This window comes from Echiichthys vipera (genome assembly GCF_963691815.1).
Source record: "Echiichthys vipera genome assembly, chromosome: 4".
Taxonomy (NCBI): Eukaryota; Metazoa; Chordata; class Actinopteri; order Perciformes; family Trachinidae; genus Echiichthys; species Echiichthys vipera.
In genome coordinates, this window is record NC_139829.1 from 4,284,678 (window position 1) to 4,305,482 (window position 20,805).

Genomic DNA, 20,805 nt, shown 5'->3' on the forward strand with positions numbered 1-20,805 from the left:
AACTAAGGAGAAAAAATGTTCCCTCTCGGGCAAATCATATCTTTCTACCTTCTTTTTGGCTTTATTTTCTTCTTCGTTTTTTTTTAATTTTAATAATTTCTTTTATCAGTTGACCTTCTTCTTCTTCCTCTTCTTTGAGTTTTCTGGCGGATTTCAATACTTACTTTAAAGACGCATACCGCCACTTACTGAGCCGGAGTATGTAGGACAGGATCTAGTTTCACTTTCAATTCTATTATAGAAAACTAACAACACAACTAAACTAAAAAAACTCTACCGCTATATTCTAATTAAATCAAACCAGCGTTACCTGGGAACTCTATTAGTCCTCTCTGTGGGTCCCACACCGTGTGTTCCATGCTCCTCCTGCCTTTCTCACCCTTTGTTGCAACCTTCTTTCCTAATTTACTACAGTGCATAATTACATGTTCAGCATCTTCTTTTTTATTACACACTCTACAAGCTTCTAAGTTTACTTTTCCCTATAAAGAATAATGTCTTATTTAAACCAGTGTGATTGAATATTTTTTCCCCCCCAAAATTTCTTTAGTGAATTTTTGCAGAAAGGATAAAAAAAAGTACAACAGTTGCATAATGCGTCTGCTTTAAAGTGAAAAAGAAAAAGGAAAAACCCCAAAATGAATCCTACTATCCCTTCCAACAACCTAAGTCGGATATAGTCACAGTAAACAACTAGTTAATTAAATAATATACAACATGAGTAAATACAATATTAAGGTACAATGAGACTGCTTTTCTACAGTTTACCTTTACAAATTAGCCTCTACTATTAACGCGTCAAAGCCCTCTACTTGTCTCCTAGACTCTATTCCAACTAGGTTACTTAAAGAAGTGTTACCTTTAATTAGCACTCCTGTATTAGATATGATTAACATGTCTTATCAGCAGGTTATGTACCACAGTCTTTTAAAGTAGCTGTAATTAAAGCTCTTCTTAAAAAGCCCAGTCTTGATCCTGAGGTACTAGCCAACTATAGACCTATATCTAACCTTCCTTTTCTCTCTAAGATCCTCGAGAAATTAGTCGCCAATCAGCTGTGTGACTTTTTACATAATAATGAGTTATTTGAGGACTTCCAATCAGGATTTAGAATGAATCATAGCACTGAGACAGCACTGGTGAAAATTACTAAAGACCTTCTAATAGCTTCAGACAAAGGACTTGTCTCTGTGCCTGTTTTACTAGATCTTAGTGCTGCCTTCGACACTATTGACCATCACATCCTGCTACAGAGACTGGAGCATCTAATTGGCATTAAAGGAACCGCACTCAGTACAAACTGAGATCTATCTGATAAATAGGACTTAAACCAGCTTAAGTCCTATTTATCAGATAGATCTCAGTTTGTACATGTTAATGACAAATCCTCCATGCACACTAAAGTTAGTCACGGAGTCCCACAGGGTTCTGTCCTTGGACCAATTCTTTTCACCTTATACATGCTTCCCTTAGGAAATATTATAGGGAAGCACTCCATAAATTTTCATTGTTATGCTGATGATACACAATTATATTTGTCGTATCAAACCAGAAGAAACCGATCAGTTAGTTAAATTTCAAAAGTGCATTAAGGAAATAAAAAGCTGGATGATCTGCAATTTTCTGATGTTAAACTCAGATAAAACTGAAGTTATTGTACTTGGCCCCGAAGGCCTCCGAAACTCAATAGCTAAAGATATTGTTACTCTGGATGATGTTGTGTTGTCCTCCAGCACCACAGTAAGGAATCTGAGTGTTATTTTTGATCAGGATATGTCCTTCGATTCTCACATCAAATTAACAACTAGGACTGCATATTTTCACCTGCGTAATATTGCGTAATTAGGAACATTGGCCCTCATTTATCAAACGAACGTACGGCAGAAAAACGTGCGTACGACCATTTCCTAGCGAACGTCGGCATTTATCAATTTGTACTTGAGCGGGAGCTACGATCAAATCTCACGTCTGGTCTGAGGTCGTGTACGCACATTTCAGCCTGTGTATTTGCGGTGCAGCACAGCAAAATCTGTCTGAAAATAATTAACAAACCTCAGTTGTCATTAAGCATAAGCAGTCACATATTAAGAACAGATCAACACGGATTCTTAAAACAAATAAAAAAAATAAAAAAATTGTGGTTAGAGCGATTTATTGTACTCATGTGCGTCTGAAGGCACCATCCATGAATGATTACGCATTCATCAATCGCAAAAACTACCACTCGATAAAATAAATGAACAGGTGATTTGTGATGCCAAGCTGTCGCTTTTAAACGTGGCGTCCAGGTGACCGGGGGGGGGGGGGGGGCACACGATTCTTTAAATATCAAAACAGCTCGGCTCCAGCCCCCCGCGACCCCGACATTGAATGAATGAATGAATGTGTTGGCGCGCGGCTGCACCAAGACGCACTGCAGAGCCAGAGTCATCTCCTCGGTTCGTGGCTACCTTCGATAAATTGCATTAAATCAAACAAGGTATCAGATGATTAACATCTTGGTATGGTTCTTCTAGATGACAAAGGTATCCTCTTACGGAATACCTAATAACCCGCCGGTAGTGCCGGCGTTGTGCGGTAGAGTAGTAAATAAACTACTCCTATAGGTGGAAACAACAGCCTTCTGATCCAGAATATCACCTATAATGCGAGGGGGTGCATTTCAAGGCAGGGGTGCTGAATACGGCACACCTGTCTAACAGTGCGCACAGGCGCACACGGGTCTCAGTGGGGCGCTGCCTTGGTTTGACTACCTCCGTTATTCTTATACAGCGTTTTTATGGGCCCCTTTTATTCCACTATTAAGACTGCCAAAAAGCTCAGCTTTATTTTGCTCCATCTCGGATGTCAGGATGCCGATCTGTGTGTCGGAAAAGTTTCTTTTCTAACCTGCATTCCTTCTCTCCATGTTTGACCTCAGTGGGCCAGGCCTCAGAAACAGGAATATTTAGGGGCGTAACATGTTAATGACGATCGAATTCAGCAGCAGCATTTATCAAGGCCCGCTCATTCGTACGCTGAGATTGGTCGGATACGAATGTTTCATAAATCACACGTGGGTCCTTTCCTACTACCAATTCTGCGCTCAGATCTGCGCCCGTTTCCACGCAAGTTTGATAAATGAGGCCCATTGTGTCTCAGAAAGATGCAGAAAAACTAGTCCATGCATTTGTTACTTCTAGGCTGGACTACTGCAACTCCTTATTATAAGGCTGCTCCAATAAGTCTGTTAAAAGTCCCCAGTTGGTCCAAAATGCTGCAGCTCGTGTACTAACTAAAACAAATCGAAGAGAACATATTTCTCCTGTATTAGCCTCTTTGCACTGGCTACCTGTAAAATCTAGAATAGAATTTAAAATCCTTCTCCTTATCTATAAAGCTCTTATTGGTCAGGCTCCGTCCTATCTTAAAGAGCTCATAGTACCGTATCACCCGACTAGATCGCTGCGCTCTGAGAATGCAGGGCTACTTGTCGTTCCTAGAGCCTCCAAAAATAGAAATGGAGGCAGAGCCTTCAGCTACCAAGCTCCTCTCCTGTGGAACCAACTCCCAAGTGTTATTCTGGAGGCAGACACTGTCCCCCATATTTAAACCAGAGTAAACTTAAAACTTTCCTTTTTGATAAAGCTTACAGCTAGAACTTACGAGCCCTCAGCTTTGTTGTTATTTTTAAAGCTAAGTTTGTTTTGCTTAATGATGCTGCTATGAGCCTAGTCTCCCGAGGGATAATACTTTTCCTAATACTCTGACCTTCTCTCCTCTCTGTCTGTATCATTCATGTCTCCTCAATGCATGTTACTAATTCAACTTCTTCCTCTGAGTTGTTTGTGCTTTGTCGTCTCGCAGGTCTCTGCTGATGGTGGTGGTGCCTACTGCCGTGGTCCTGTGGGTAGGTCTCTGCTGATGGTGGTGGTGCCTACTGCCATGGTCCAGTGTGTAGGTCTCTGCTGATGGTGGTGGTGCCTGCTGCCATGGTCCTGTGCAGGTCTCTGCTGATGGTGGTGGTGCCTTCTTCCCTGGTCCTGTGTGCAGGTCTCTGCTGATGGTGGTGGCGCCTGCTGCCTCGGTCCTGTGTGCTTGTCTCTGCTGATGTTGGTGGTGCCTACTGCCCTGGTCCTGTGCGCAGGTCTTGGCTGATGGTGGTGGTGCCTGCTGCTGTGGTCCTGTGGTCCTGTGGGCAGGTCTCTGCTGATGGTGGTGGTGCCTGCTGCTGTGGTCCTGTGTGTAGGTCTCTGCTGATCATGGTGGTGCCTGCTGCCGTGGTCCTGCATGACCTTTCCTGCTACTTCTATAACTGTTAGTCATTTATAATGTCACTAGTCTTATAAATTACAAAATTTGTAGCCATAAAAACACCATCAGTGGTATGTCTTGCTGTATCGTAGCTGCTATTGCCCCTACTCATCATTGATCATGTTTGTCATAATTATTATCATTTTCATATTCTATCACCTTAGATGTGCCTGTTCCTACTATTCTGCTGTATTAACTGCCATAACATATAAGTCATATTCACATTACTATAGATATTGTTATAGTTACTGTTATTCTTTGGCTGCTTGCATCTCTGGAAGTGTGTCAGTCTCTCTGTCTTTTGTCTGTCTTTGTCTTTCTCTCTTTCTCTCTCCTTTTCTTCCTCCCCAACCGGTCAAGACAGATGGCCGTCCTCCACAGAGCTTGGTCTGTCTGACGTTCATGCCTGTTATAGGTAAGGTTTTCGTTGCCACCGTACTCTACGAGGGAATTGTTGGGTCTATGCCTACTCTGTAAAGTGTCCTGAGATAACTTTTGTTATGATTTGGTACTATAAATAAAATTGAATTGAATTGAATTGAATGAGACAAAATAGGGTATAACAAATTAAATAATGGTAAAAGTGAATAAATATAATATAATTAAAGAGAAAAGGGGGGGGGGGGTCTCTCCCTCCAGGCACTCAGAGCCAGCAGTGGGTCCCAAGTTGTGTGATGCTGTCAAAGATCCCCTCTGTGAAAACCTTAACTTTTCTTACTGTAGACATTGTAAAATTTCACGTATCCAACTATTATTAGTCGGTAGAGAAACATGCTTTCATTTTAGTAGAATGTGTCGTCTGGAGCCCAAAAAGAGCGGTCAGGGAATTGGGTTCCAAATTTGTGTAAAGAGCCTGTTTTGAGGGTTTTAAATATATCGGACCAAAATTCAGCAAGCTTGGGCACGTCCAGAACATGTGTGCGTGGTTGGTTGGGGACTGCTTACAGCGGTAACCAGAGTCACTGTGACTAGGGTAGCCAATCTAGCGTTGGTGAAATGGGCTCTATGGAGCACCTTCCACTGTAATAGTGGACCAGTTTCAGAATGTCCCTCCACTGCATTTTTTGGTGAGACAGTGTGGACTGGGCTCAGAAGAAATCTTATTATAAATGACAGATATCAGTCATTTGTGTTGTACTTTGAGAGACAGGAATTGGTCCATCTCAGCTTCAGGCGGGCGGTTTGGAAAATGTGGGAATTGCTTTTGGATAAAAAATCTCATTTGAAGGAACCGAAAGAAGTAGCTATTAGGCAGGCTGTATCTGTCCGACATAAATGCTGTAAAAAGGACGTAAAAACAGTCATTAAGCGTTTTAAGGCCCTTATCCGACCATATGTGGAATGCAGGGTCGGTGCATGAAGGGAGAAACGCATAGTTATTCAAAACTGGGGCAAGGATCTAAGCCCTGTGCAAGCCATACTGCTTCCTGAACTGTATCCAGATTTTATTGGTATTGCTGACAACCGGATTAGATCAGTTCAGTTCAGTTCAGTTTATTTTCAGACAAAAAATAAATGTATAAGGTCTGAAAAAAGGGAATAGGCAGAAGCTAAAGCTTATAGCGCCTACCCTTTAAAATACATAAACTTAGGTAGCAGCTACACACAGGTCAAAAAGAAAAAGTCTAATAATTAATTTATTGCTGCTGTCAGCGAAACACAATCAACATATGTTTGAATAATGTTCCTCTTGAGAACAGTTTTAAAGTAAATTAATGTTCTGCAGTCTTTTAAATCTATGGCCAAATCATTCCAAACATTCACTCCAACAACAGAAATACAATGCATTTTTGCATTTGTTCCAACACTGGGCTTTTTCAGCACGTCTTGCCCTCTCAGCAGATACAGTAGGTACTTTCCCTTTCCTGAAACAGGTTCTGAATCAGAATGGGGAATTGATTATTCTTTATTTTAAACATAAATTGTGCCGTTCGAAAGTAAACCAAGTCCTTGAATTTCAAGGCTTTTTTTCGGATGAAAAGTGTATTTGTGTGTTCCCTATATCCAGCTTTATTTATAAGTCGCATTGCCCTTTTTTTTTGGATCAAACTGATTGGTTTGGTGTTAGTTTGGTATGTGTTTCCCCACACCTCCAGACCATAGGTCATGTAGGGAAGCACCAAGGAACAATACAATACATATAGCGTTTGATCATTTAAATATTCTTTAACCTTACTAATGACTGCTAATGATTTGCAAACCTTTGCCTTTATATAATTTATGTGATTTCTCCAACTTAGCTTATTTTGCAATATTATTCCTAAAAACTTAATTTCATTTACTTGTTCAATCTCTGTATCGTTTATAATTAAATTTGTTTCCACATTGATTGGACGATTTGCAAATATTATAAATTTAGTTTTCTTTAAGTTCAGAGTTAATTTATTTGAGTCGAACCAATGCTTCAATATTTTCAGTTCATTTTCTACAGCTTCAAATAATGCCTTTAGATCTCTGCCACAACAAAGTATGTTTGTATCATCTGCAAATAATATAAAGTGCATTGTTTTTGAAACCGAACATAAATCATTAATGTAAATTATGAACAACAAAGGACTCAACACTGACCCCTGGGGGAGTCCACAGGTCACTGACATGGTCTCTGAGTCGGTGCCATCAAAGTGGACATATTGGGATCTGTTGCTCAAATAACTTTGGATCCAGGAAAGGGCCACACCCCTGATCCCATATCTATTAAGTTTTTTCAGCAAGAGATCATGGTTCACGGTGTCGAAAGCTTTGGTAAGATCCAAGAATAAACCAACAGCATATTGCTTATGTTCTATTGCATTTGTTATATTTTCAACTAGGTCCACCAAAGCTAAGGTTGTGGTTCGGTCAGGTCTAAAGCCATATTGCTGCTCACAGAGTATGTCATATTTTTCTAAATAATTATATAATCTTAAATGGAAAAGCTTCTCCAATATTTTAGAAAATTGGGATAGTATGGAGATGGGTCTATAATTTGTGAATGTGTGTATATCACCCGACTTGTAAATCGGAATTACTTTTGCCATCTTCATTCTTTCTGGGAATATTCCTGTTTGCAGGGACAGGTTAAATAAAAAGGTGATAGGAGTTATTACAAAATCAATTATGTCCAATCCATCAGAGTCTGATGACTTTTTACTTTTTAACTTTTTCACAATTGAAAGAATTTCATTTTCATCTGTAAGATGTAGGAATATACTGTTTTCCTGCTTTGGAAGTTTGCTGAGGATATCCTCCTTATTATGGTAGTTTGGTATTTCTTTTTCTAAGTTAGAACCTATTTTACTAAAGTAGTTATTAAATTCATTAGCAATTTCGTTTGGCTGGGTGATCAGATGTCCATAATTTATTTCAAAGTGAGAAGGGAAGTGGGACTCCTTATTTCTTCTTTTAATTAATTTGTTCAAAATGCTCCATGTATTTTTTATGTCGTTTTTGCTTCTTTCCAAAATATCACTATAATAATCTGTTTTACATGCTCTCATGATGTTTGTTAGTCTGTTCTTATATGTTTTGTAGGTTCTCTCTGCTTCTTCAGTCCTTTTTTTAAGGAATTCTTTATACAGTTTGTTCTTTTTCTTACATGCCTTTTGGATACCCTTTGTTAACCATGGTTTTCCAGAAAATTTGTCAGTGATTACTTTACTAATTAGGGGACAATGTGTGTTATATAGATTAAAAAATGAGCTCAAAAAGGCTTCATAAGCAGTATTTACATTATCTGAATATACATTGTCCCAGTTTTGTTCCAGTAGAGCATTCTTAAGTCTATTAATTGCCTCAGTGTTTTTTTGTCTGGTCATTATAACCATTTTCTTTTCTTTATGGGATTTAGTAACCATTTCTATCTTTGTAAAGACTGGAAGGTGATCCGATATATCAGATATTAAAAGTCCACTTGTTATTTCATGTTCAATAATATTAGAAAATATGTTATCAATCAATGTTGCACTGTTTCTTGTTATTCGAGATAATCTCGTTATGGCGGGATATAAACTTAAACTATACATTGTATTTATAAACTCGGTAATTGACGGCAGTTCTAAAGGATTCAGTAAGTCAAGATTAAAGTCACCACATACAAAAACCATTTTTCTTTCGCATAAACCCTCATACAGATCCATCATTGTTTCCCTAAATATATCAATGCATGAACCAGGTTTTCTGTATATGCAGCTTACATAGACATTCCTTGACTTTTCAAGCTCAATTTCTACAGTAACACATTCCATAACTTTATCAATGATTAAGCACTTGTTTTTTACTATTTTACTTTTCAAGTTTCGGTCAATATATAGAGCTACACCCCCACCTTTTTGACGGTTCCTACTTCTGAAAAACATGTTATATCCTTCTATCTGGAAGAAGGAACATTGTTCCTTGTCCATCCATGTCTCTGAAATTGCTATTGCAGAAAAGGTGTGTTTTGATTGTTTCAAAAAGTCTAGAATTTTAGAGAAATTTGAGTTAAGACTTCTACAATTGAAATGAATAATAGAAAGTGAATCCTTTGTGGTTATGTGCTTCTCAAGTTGCTCATGTGTATAATATTCACAATTGTTCTGTATTTTTGCAAGCACATTGTTCTCTGGATCCAAATCATTCTGTATATCATGCGGTTTAAACTCTGTGTAATCAAACCTTTTGAGTTGAAGATTTACATGACTAGAGTGATCTGATTCTGTCCTTACTGTGTTTATGGTTGATTTAAGTCTGTCAGGACCTGAATAAATCCAGTTCATTGTCACTTGTCCGTTTTTCTTTGGGTCCTCCAAGACTTATTCATTTGTATTGTTCAAGCTCTTTGATATCTTTGATAACCATCACTCTGGCCTGTTCTGGAGATCCATTAAGCTTGACCAGGATTCTACAGTTCCGTGTCCAAGTGTCTTGTATCTTCTTCTCTCTTCTCTCGCAATTCTTGCCTGTCTTGCAATTTCAGCATTTTTCCTGGTAATTAGCTCATTCACATAAACACCTGTACCCTTCAATTTCCTGCCATTCCTTAGCACCTCCATTTTGTGCTTTCTATTGGCAAAACGAATGATAATATTTGGCCTTTTCCCATTTCTCTGTGGTAATGCGTGGAATGCTGCAACATCTTTACTGTCAATAGAGATGTTTTTGCTCTCAAAAAACTTGATTACCTGGTGCTCCAGTGAAGACAAACCAGGACTTGTGGTGGGAATTGCCAAATTTTCTTCTCCTCTGTCCCCAGCTACGGCTTGTGCAAAGGTGCGTTGAATTTCAAGCCCTGAGATCAGAAGGTCTTCCATTCTAGAAAATTGTTCCAGATCATTAATCCGCGTTTCCAAATGCTCAATTCGCTTGTCCTTTTCTTGAATCAGTGTTTTCAGTTGTCTGATCTCATCTGTAAGTTCCATCAAACATGCTTGCTTTTCTGAAACTTTAGTTATTTCCTGTGACAAAAACTGCAAGGACTTCTTTATGTCCTCGACATCTTCAGCCAACTTCTTGTTAGCCATTGTCAGATTGATTTTGCTTGGCTTTGTGATGAGATGAGACCTTGTGGGCAGTTACGGGGAGCTGTGAGCAAATCGTAGAATGCAAAGGGCAGGAGGAAGTTGTTATTTTGACACTTGGAGTGAGCTGAACTATCTGCAGCTCAACGTGACTAAAACAAAGGAGCTCATAGTGGATCTGAGGAGGGTGAAAACACCTGTGACCCCTGTCTCCATATAGGGGGCCCCTGTGGACACTGTAGAGGAGTATAAGTACCTGGGGGTGTTCTTCAATAATAAGTTGAACTGGACTAGAAACGCAGAGGCTGTCTAAAAAAAGGGCCAGAGTTGACTCTTCTTCCTGAGGAGGCTGAGGTCCTTTAACATCTGCTGGACGATGCTTTGTGAGTCTGTTGTGGCCAGTGTGATCTTCTTCACTGTCACATACTGGGGCAGTGGGCTAAAGGTCGCAGACACCAACAGACTGAACAAACTGATAAGGAGAGCCGGTGATGTCGTGGGGGAGGAGCTGGGTCAGAGAGGAGGATAATGTCCAGGCTCCGGTCTATCCTGGACAATGCCTCATACCCTCCCTACGAAACACTGGCCCAGCAGAGGAGCACCTTCAGCAGAAGACTCCTCGCACCCAGATGCACCACAGAGCGGCAGGAAATCATTCCTGCCTGTTGTCATTAAATTATACAATGCATTCCTTGGAGAGCCTATCACCTCCTCTCTGTAATTCAGACTCAACCACAGACAGATCGGTTCTTTTGCAAATTAGTCTGGTATTTTTGATCTTGTATATATTTCACTACTGTAAATATTAATTTCTGCTAATTTAAATTTGAGTTTTTTAAAAATATGTTGTCAATATAATATTTGTTGTTTGTATATCTGGAGTTTTAGCAATAATAATTTCCCCCTGGGTTTATTAAATTATTTCTGACTCTGATTATGATCTGATCAACTACAGACGAAGACACAGAACTCACCCATTGTGCTGACTTGAAGGCCATGTTGGTAAAAGGTGGATTTCGACTGAAGGTTTTCAAAATCTGGATTTGGACGAAGACAATTTGCGGAGGTGGGCTTTAGGAACCCAGTGGTGTGCAGAATCTGATCAGTTCAAGTTCAAGATCCATCTCAAAGATTGACCACACACAAGGAGAGGCCTGCTTTCCCTCGTCAGTTCAACCTGTGATCCCTTGGGCTTTCTCACTCCAGTTGTATTGCCCATGAAAAGAATTCTTCAAGATTTATGTTGGCGAAAGTACGGCTGGGATGAAGATTTACCAGCTTACGTCATAAAGAGTTGGAAGAAGTGGGTCTCAGGTTTGCAACAACTTGAGAATTTTGGAGTTGACAGATGCATCAAAGCAAAACAGTTTGGTGCACCAGCCTTCGCACAGTTGCATTATTTTGCTGATGCAAGAGAAGATGCTTACAGAACAGAAAGCTACTTGCTGTTGCGCAGTGGAGCGGGCGAAATGCAATCCACTCTGATGATGGCAAAGGCAAGGGTTGCACCCTTGAAATCTCCAACGATACCAAGAATTGAGTTGACTGCTGTTACAGTTGCAGTCAAGATGGACAAGCTCCTGAAGAAAGAGCTTGAACTGAAACTTCAGGAGTCAATATTCTGGACAGATAGCACGGTTGTGCTAAAGTGTCTGAACAGTGAGAGCCCCAGATTCAAGACATTTGTCACTAATAGGACCTCAACTATCCTGGAGCACTCTTAGACTTCTCAGTGGAGGTACGTTAACACTATTCTGAATCCGGCTGATCAAGTCTCAAAAGAACAAACTGTTGAGGCTTTCTTGAAATGTGATTTGAAAGAAACCCAAACACATATCGTCAAATACTGCCAGAAACAAAGATTCAAAGAGGACTTGGCAATTTTAATTGAGCATCCAACTGTGAAGAAAAGTAGCTCACTCTTTAAATTGAATCCAGTGTTGTAAGACGGAGTAATGAGAGTAGGAGGAAGGTTGAGCCGAGCCGCAATGCATGATGTTGCTAAACAGCCAGCCATCTTGCCAAAGGACTCACACATCACAGAGCTTGAGAAGCATTCACAAGATTACAGCCCATGCCGAAAGGAACCACATGTTGGCCCAACTGCGTCAAAGACTTTGGATCCCTGGAGCAAATGGAGCCATCAGGAAGTTCTTTTCCAGGTTTGTTGCCTGTAAAAGACTGCATGGAACAACTGGCAGGCGGCTCATGGCGGATTTGCCGAAATGTAGAGACTTGCCTGTGCCTGATGATCCTCCATTCACAAGAGTCAGCGTCGACTACTTCGGCCCATTCTTGGTGAAACGGGGAAGACGACAGATCAAGAGGTATGGTGTCATTTACATGTCTAGCCATACGAGCAATGCATTTGGAAGTTGCATCTTCTCTTGACACAGATGCATGGCTCAACTAGTGATGAAAATCATCGAGTAATTCATTAATTGACAATTGTTTCATCTTATTGATCGATGATCGATTAATTGATAAGCGCCAATTCTTCTGAGAAGCTGAATTTCCCTCTAAATAGGTTGTTGTTAACTGTATAGACATTTTGAATGGAATTCCATTACTAGGCAACAGCCTTGATCCTTGCTAACTTCCTGTCAGCTGATGTCGTTCACATTCACTGCAAGAGGAATCAAACTTGGTGTAGGGGAATGAGCCTACATTATTATGGTTAGAAAATATTAGTCGCTGAATTAATTATGGATTAACTCGACTCGTTAAAATTTAGGATTTAATTTACCTCAAAGTAGGGCACCAAACCAAAATAACACAGGATGTTTATTAAACTTTGGTGAATGTTTAATATCTGTAAGTAATTTAAAGTAATTGATTATTTGAATTTATCAGTCTCGTCTCGAACGCGTTAGTTCGTACCACAGCCTTATCAGGGACCATCAATTTCTGCACAGAAGGGAAGACTCTCACAACGACGTAAAGCTATAAACATTTATTTGACTGCCTAGCAAGGATAATACAGAAAAGTGCAACATTGAATAGATGAGTGACGAAGGGTTAAATGTGGATATAAAACGTTTTAGACCAGAGTGATTCAGGCCTACGGGGGTGGCTTATAATATTACTGGCGGACTTAAACTGGCTCTAATTAGCCTGTCCACAGAACTCGGAACAGAATTTAATTACCACCAACGTTTTTAACCAGGAGTTGTAGAAAGAGGCCAACCTTACTTTGCTGTTGATATTACAGTCGCCTTGGCGTCTTACAGTACCGATGCAGGTTCCGTAGGTCCGAGTCCCGGTGTTTGGCGGCTCTGTAGACTGGGTCGGCTGCATAGTTGTTTCCGCGGGGCTTGTCTGCTCTCGTCTCGGCTTGAATTACAGCTCTTCAGGTGGCTGCAGCTCTGCACGTGGCTTGCCTCTTGCAGATGTTTGTTGATTAGCGAAAAAAAAATTCTGACCGGTTCTGCGGGCTGGTGTCGCGAGTTCAATGCAATTTGCCGGCCGGACAAAAAGGCAAAGACAGCACGAGGGGTTTTACTATACTTATAAAAGATAAAAACATATCGTAGAAAACTTATAAAGTTGCGCGATAAAAAGATTAATAAACGAAAATAGTTTAACAAGAAAACAAAATATAAAGTAACATTTCGGGCGAACTTTTGGACAACAAAGTTGAACAAAAGAAACAAAAGAAAGACTAAAACGCAGAAAGCAGAAGAGGGGGAGAAGAGAGATGAAGAGAGAGTGAGTGCAGAAAAAAGTGTGGCAAGAAGTGAATTATGGATGAAGTGAAGAGGGCAAGAGAGTGAGACATCTCTGTCTGTGTTGTTTTATCTCCCCGGAGGAGCGAGAAGGGGGGTCTTGGCCTATCCCAACCCTCTGGTTCTGAACGAATTAGCTGCTTTATATTCCAGAATTCTAACAGGGAAGATTAAACTATCTCTGGTTGATTTTCCGTTATTAATCATTCTGATATCCAATTTAACCAAAATCTTTAGGTAGGAAGTTTTAACAGGTAACATTACTGAGTAAAGGGAAGTATAAAGAAGAAGAGAAGAAGAATTACTTTATTAATCCCACACGGGGAAATTGGATTTTTTTTTTTTTTTTTTTCACTCTTATTATTATACATGCTACACACACAGACCCGAAATACACACATGCACAAACAGGGCCTATACATGCAATTGAGGAGAGATGTCAGTGCGAGGGGGCTGCCAGTGACCAGCGCCCCGAGCAGTTGGGGGTTCAGTGCCTTGCTCAACAGCACCTCGGAAGCGCCCAGGAGATGAACTGGCACCTCTCCAGCCACCAGTCCACGCTCCATACATGGTCCACACGGAGACTTGAACCAGCGACCCTACGGTTCCCAGCCAAGTCACCTATGGACTGAGCTACTTCCGCCCCAAAATTAAAACACATAATATTTAAGGAATTATACAGAGACTTTGCACTTCTGAAACCACATAAACATAATCACAACAAGATACAAATAATGCATACACAGTTACACATTTGGAAGAATGTCTTTGAACAGCCAGTTGCGATGAAACAGCGAACTTTAACTGTTTTTCCAACTTCCTAAGTCCTGTTTCTTGTCTTTATCACTGAACGTCCCTTTGTCTCCAGAACAGAGACAGACTCTTCAGTTCAAATTGCGGTCAGATTTGACGTTGATTTAGGATAAAAGGTCCTCCATCCTGAAGTTCTGGGTTTTAATTACCCTAGGAGGGTTTGAGGTTGTAAAACACACCTTATGTCACATTGAAACAAGTATAAAAAACGTCTTATCTCCCACTCCCTTTCTGTGACACTGAGCAGAAAAACAGACACAAAGGACTCACAAGAGAGCACTTCCTATCGAGGTTCCTACATTGGACACATTTAGAATTTTTATGTTTACAACTTTGAAAAGGTCTATACGTAACATAAAATGCTATCTTCCTTATGATATAAAGAAAAAATGCAAATCAAATTCCTCTATCACTCCCTTGAGGGCAGGGAATAACAATTTGGTAGCATATCAAACATATTCTGAATTTAAAAATATCAAAATATTACACAGGCTACTTAACATGAAAATAAATTGGGCATTCTCTCATCTGCGACACTGCTGACATTACCTGCCAGTCCAGTTCAATGTAGTGGCATGTAACTGTGATGTAGCTTTCTGTAGTCAAGGAAGTCCAACAGTCTGTTGTGAGGGCCACATTCGCGGTTTCAAGTTGTGTTTTCAACTCGGCCCTCTTCCTCGCGTAGCTTGCTTCCACGCGGGTGGGTATGGTTGTTCTGAAGGGGATATTGTACCCTGGCTCGATGTACTTTATTACCTCTGGAAATCCCTGTTGGTCAACGACATTTATCGGCAGCATGTCTGTAGTAACCATTTTACATATCCCCTGGGTAATGCCCCCTGCTTTCGAAAAATTACATACCCTTCGCCCCAACGCTGTGGTGATTGTAGAACAGAATAGAGATACTTTATTGATCCCAAGCTGGGAATTTTTTTTTTTAGAATAGAGGGCTGAGAACCACTCGCTGCTTGTAGCACAGCTGAACATGACATATTTAAGTGGTGATTCAACTAAGTTGTGGAGTTGTTGTACTTTAAAATACTTCCACATATTGTGCATTTGCCGTCTTTGTCGTCATCAACCAACTTGAAGTGGCTCCGTACTGCATTCCGTTTCGCCCTCTCCCTCTTGTCAGTGTATCGCTTTTCGTTTGTTTTGTTGTCAGAGCCCTGCTTTGGTTGTGTTTCCTCGTGTGTCAAGTACGCCTGGCATCAAGCGCGCCATCACTTGGACTGGCGGGGAATTATGGGGTCAAAACGTAATTCATTTATTTTAATCGAGTAATTTCTTATCAACAATTAATCGATAATTGACTGATTGTTTGCATCTCAGCGCAATCGGAAGATTTCTTTACAGACGACTATTTTACAGAAGAGGGCAAGTGAAGGAGATGTACTCTGATAATGGAACTAATTTTCATTCAGTTGATGACGAGGTGTCAATAAAGGAATGGAACACCAACAAGATCGGCAAACATCTTCAACGAAAGGGTTTTCATTGTCACTTCAACCCTGCAGCAGGTTCTCCCCATGGAGGAAGCTGGGAGTGACTTATCCACTCAGTGAGAAAAATTCTGAACATCACAGTAAAGGAACAACTTCTGGATCAAGAGGGTCTTCATACCTTACTGTGTGAAGCACAGGCTGTCATAAACAGCAGGCCCATCACAAAAGCGTCTTCAGACTTCAACGATTTAGAGGCCTTAACTCCCAACCACTTGGTGCTGCTCAAGACTACGCCTGAGTTACCACTATTTAACAAAGACGACCAGTATGCTACTGAAGACAGCACCTTGCGGAAATCTTCTGGAAGCATCAGTGTAGAATGTACCTCACACAGCTACAAGAATGTCAAAGATGGTCTGCATCTGGAAGAAACTTACATGCCGGTGATGTAGTTATGACAACACATCACCCAGGAATTCATGCCCGCTAGGAAAAATCATGGAGACTTTTCCTGACAGCAGAGGGTTTGTTCGTCAGGTTATGGTGAAGACCAAGACCAATGTGCCCAATAGTTATGTCTTCTTCAAGAAACTGAGGAAAATTAAACTGAGCTGGGTAGAAACCAAGACATCATTTGCTATGGGGTCAAGAATGAAAAGACTTTATAGATAACCTGAGTTAAACTACATAAGCAGGTAGGCTCCAAGTTGAAATCTGTAGTAGTTAGAAGGATTAATAATAATAATATTTACATAATATACAGTTTACATATGGTTTGCTTATAATTGAGCATATCTTCATGTTTTGGTATTTACAATGTTTGTGGAAGAGTGCTATGAGCGTCAAACTAAGGGTTCACCAACTGCAGTCTAGATTAGCAAAAAAAAAAAGATTCATTAAGATAAATTGGGAGGTGTTGACAGAGATAAAGAAAATTTGGTAAAATGACCATCTTAATAAGATTAACCTGGCCTGCAAGGGACAGGGGGAGGGCCGCCCATCTAGACAAGTCTGACTTGCATTTATCTGATAGTGGCTGAAAGTTCTTCTGAACAAGGTCCCTAAAGGAGGTGGTGATAAACACCCCCATATATTTGAACCACTTGTCAGTTGTTTTAAAGGGGAATATGGATTATGGGCGTGATCTTGCCGTGGGAGGGAGAATGTGGGGTTTGAAATAAATAAGTTTGGATATAAGGAGAGTTTGTGGACTAGACCGAAATGAGTAATGCCTTCAAACTCATTCTGGTTTCTAAGTCAGATGGCCAGTTGGAGGGGGAGGTGAGGGTGCTATCTTCCTTATGATATGCAGAATAAATACAAATCATATCCCTCTATCACTCACTTGAGGGCAGGGAATAACAATTTGGTAGCATATCAAACATATTCTGAATAAAAAAAATATCAAAATATTACACAGGCTACCTAACATGAAAATAAATTGGGCATTCTCTCATCTGCGACATTGTAAACATTAATAGCACTAGCATAAAAAAATCATTCCTGAATAGAAGAATACAATACCATGCCAGTGAGGGCATAGTATTGTATTCTTCTATTGAGGAGTGATTTTTTTTATTCCTGCTCTCTGTGAGTAGGACTAATGACATTACCTGCCAGTCTGGTTCAATGTAGTGGCATGTAACTGTGATGTAGCTTTCTGTAGTCAAGGAAGTCCAGCAGTCTGTTGTGAGGGCCACATTCGCGGTTGCAAGTTGTGTTTTCAACTCGGCCCTCTTCCTTGCGTAGCTTGCTTCTACGCGGGTGGGTATGGTTGTTTTGGAGGGGATATTGTACCCTGGCTCGATGTACTTTATTACCTCTGGAAATCCCTGTTGGTCAACGACATTTATCGGCAGCATGAGTAGTAACCATGTTACATATCTGCTGGGTAACACACCATGCTTTCGAACCTGATCGTCGACGACACATCACCCAGGAATTCATGGCCTCTAGGAAAAATCATGGGGACTTTTCCTGACAGCAGAGGGTTTATTCGTCAGGTTATGGTGAACACCAAGACCAATGTGCCCAATAACAAAGTGATGTCTTCTTCAAGAAACTGAGGAAATTTAAATTGAGCTGGGTAGAAACCAAGACCTCATTTGCTATGGGGTGAAGTATGAAAAGACTTTATAGATAACCTGAGTTAAACTGCATAAGCAGGTAGGCTCCAAGTTGAAATTTGTAGTAGTTAGAAGGATTAAGAATAAGAATATTTACATAATGTACATTTTATACATATGGTTTTCAATTCAAAAAACTTTATTTGTCCCCGGGGGGCAATTCATTGCTTATAATTGAGCAATATCTTCATGTTTTGGGTTTTACTATTTTTGTGGACAGATGTATTTTTGTTTAGCGAAGACTGCACCTTTAATATAACACTGTTGCGAGTGTTATATGGGTAACATGAATTTGGTGGTTAGTCAGGACAAGCAGGGAGTTTTTCTCTCTCTTTCGCTCTTTTTCACACTCAGTCCGTGATTACACGATTCATATTTAATTTTGTGACAATTCATTTTTCTGTATTATTTCTTGCATTTTTTAAGTAAAATATTTCAAGTTTACCAGCTGGTCTTCATGGATTTTTTGGATGTTGACAAGTGGAAAAGTGCTATGAGCGTCAAACTAAGGGTTCACCACCTACAGTCTAGATTAGCAAAAAAAAGTATTCATTATTTAGGGCCTAAGATAAATTGGGAGGTGTTGACAGAGATAAAGAAAATTTGGTAAAATGACCATCTTAATAAGATTAACCTGGCCTGCAGGGGACAGGGGGGGGGGGGGGGGGGGGGGGGCGCCCATCTAGACAAGTCTGACTTGCATTTATCTGATAGTGGCTGAAAGTTCTTCTGAAAAAGGTCCCTAAAGGAGGTGGTGATAAACACCCCCATATATTTGAACCACTTGTCAGTTGTTTTAAAGGGGAATATGGATTATGGGCGTGATCTTGCCAAGGGAGGGAGATGGTGGGGTTTGAAATAAATAAGTTTGCATATGAGGAGAGTTTGTGGACTAGACCGAAATGAGTAATGCCTTCAAACTCATTCTGGTTTCTAAGTCAGATGGCCAGTTGGAGGGTGAGGACCTCAGCTTGGATCTTACAATCTATGTTTAAAAGTGAGACTGGTCTGTAGCTGCCACATGAGGTAGGATCCCTGTCTTTCTTCAGGAGCAATGCAATAGATGCCTCATACAAGGTTGCTGGCAGTCTGCCTTCAGTAAAGGAGTCATTGAACATTCTTATAAGGATGCAAGCTAATAGCATCAAGTAAGCCTCAAAGAACTCAACTGTAAAACCATCGGGACTAGGAGATTTCCTGTTCTGCATAGACTTGATCACTTTATGCACCTCTAACAGAGAGATGGGTCTATCTAGTTCCCTAGAGATATTTATAACCATCTGAGGGTACGTTAAACGGTCTAAGGAGGGTATTAGTGTACTGTTGTGACCAATTCTTAATCTACATAATCACTTGCACTTTTCTGTTGGTTCCACTATTTCTTCCTCTTTTATTTTGAAAAGTCTTCCTCTTGTTGCACTATCCCAATAGTGTTGCCACTATTTCCATACGATTCCCATACTACTCTTTTTCTTTCAGGTTTGGAAATATCTGCGCATGGACGTATTATGAGTCAGTGGGCCCTGGGGCAAAGACATGTACAAGGCCTGCCACCCTGATTCTGATCTTTTTGTTTTGTGCCTCTTTGTATGTTTGTGTCTCTTTGTATGTATCTTTTGTGTGTTTGTGGTTATTATGAATATCTTTGTGGTTGTTTTTGTGTGTTTTTTTCAACAACATTTTGTGAGTCATCACCGCTGATCCCATGGGCCGTGGGTCCTGGTCGGTTCAGAAAAATTGGATTGTTATTTTTCACAGACTTTTCATTTGTTATTACACATAGAACCTTAACTTTATTTCAATGAAGTAACAATAAATGCACATGAGGCTATTTATTTCAGCCCCTCTGAATGTTATAGATATTTAACATTATTTAAAAATATGTATATATATATATATATATGATGTGAACACAGACAGACATGATCTCATTAAAGACAAACACTGTAGATAATGTGTTTATTCGAATATAGAAGCAGGCAGGTGTTATTGATATAAATATAAATGGAATACAAATGCTTTTCATGTTTGTTTAATGTTTCCTATGAGAAAAACAGGTCAAATGACATATGTTTTCATTTCATTTCACTTACACTGAAACATCAACTTCTTTCTTATATTCAAAACAAAACAAAGATATTCTCTAATGATCAGATGGTTTCCAGTTGTTTTCTGCATTTTCTTACTAAAATGTAAATAATTACACAAACATTTAGGAAACAGCAAAACAGGCGAATTATTCCAAACAAATCCGTAGAGAAGAAAAAAAACATTTATACATTTTTCAACTATATATATACAGTATATACTGTATAGTTTATACATATATATTGCTAGAAAGCCCCTGTTGTTTAAGTGTTAAATGCTGTTCAGTTGTATTGAGTTTCTCGTCGAGTTTTCATGTGTCCGACGCTCTTGACCGCACCATTGCCGCTCTGACGCTAGTGAATGCGCTAGGTCTGTGTGAAGTGCCGTGCTGTGAATGTTAGTTTCTCTCGATACAGCGCCAGATAACGTGTAACTCCTTCGCCCTTTTCCAACATTCAACTGCAGCTCCCTGGTTTTATTACTGTGTGTAAATGCCAGAAGGTGAGCCTAATGACGTTATAACTGTCTAAGTGAATGTTAACTCTGTGTTATTGTGTATTGTTTAGCTATCTTATGCTGGTGTGTTGTTATAACTAATAAGCTAAGTCATGCTGTCTGTGCGACTCACGTGAGGTGATTGGTTTAGTTTTTAATATTTATAGGATATACTTGAGTACTGAATACAGTCATTTGTAACCTTATTCATGTCATTATGTACAGTGTACTGATTGTTACTTTGTGTTGTTATTACAGAACACAGTCAAATAAATCCATGACTAACCTGGACACCTGTATCCGTGTCTTTTAACGGGGACACACACACCATACACCTTGCCGCTCT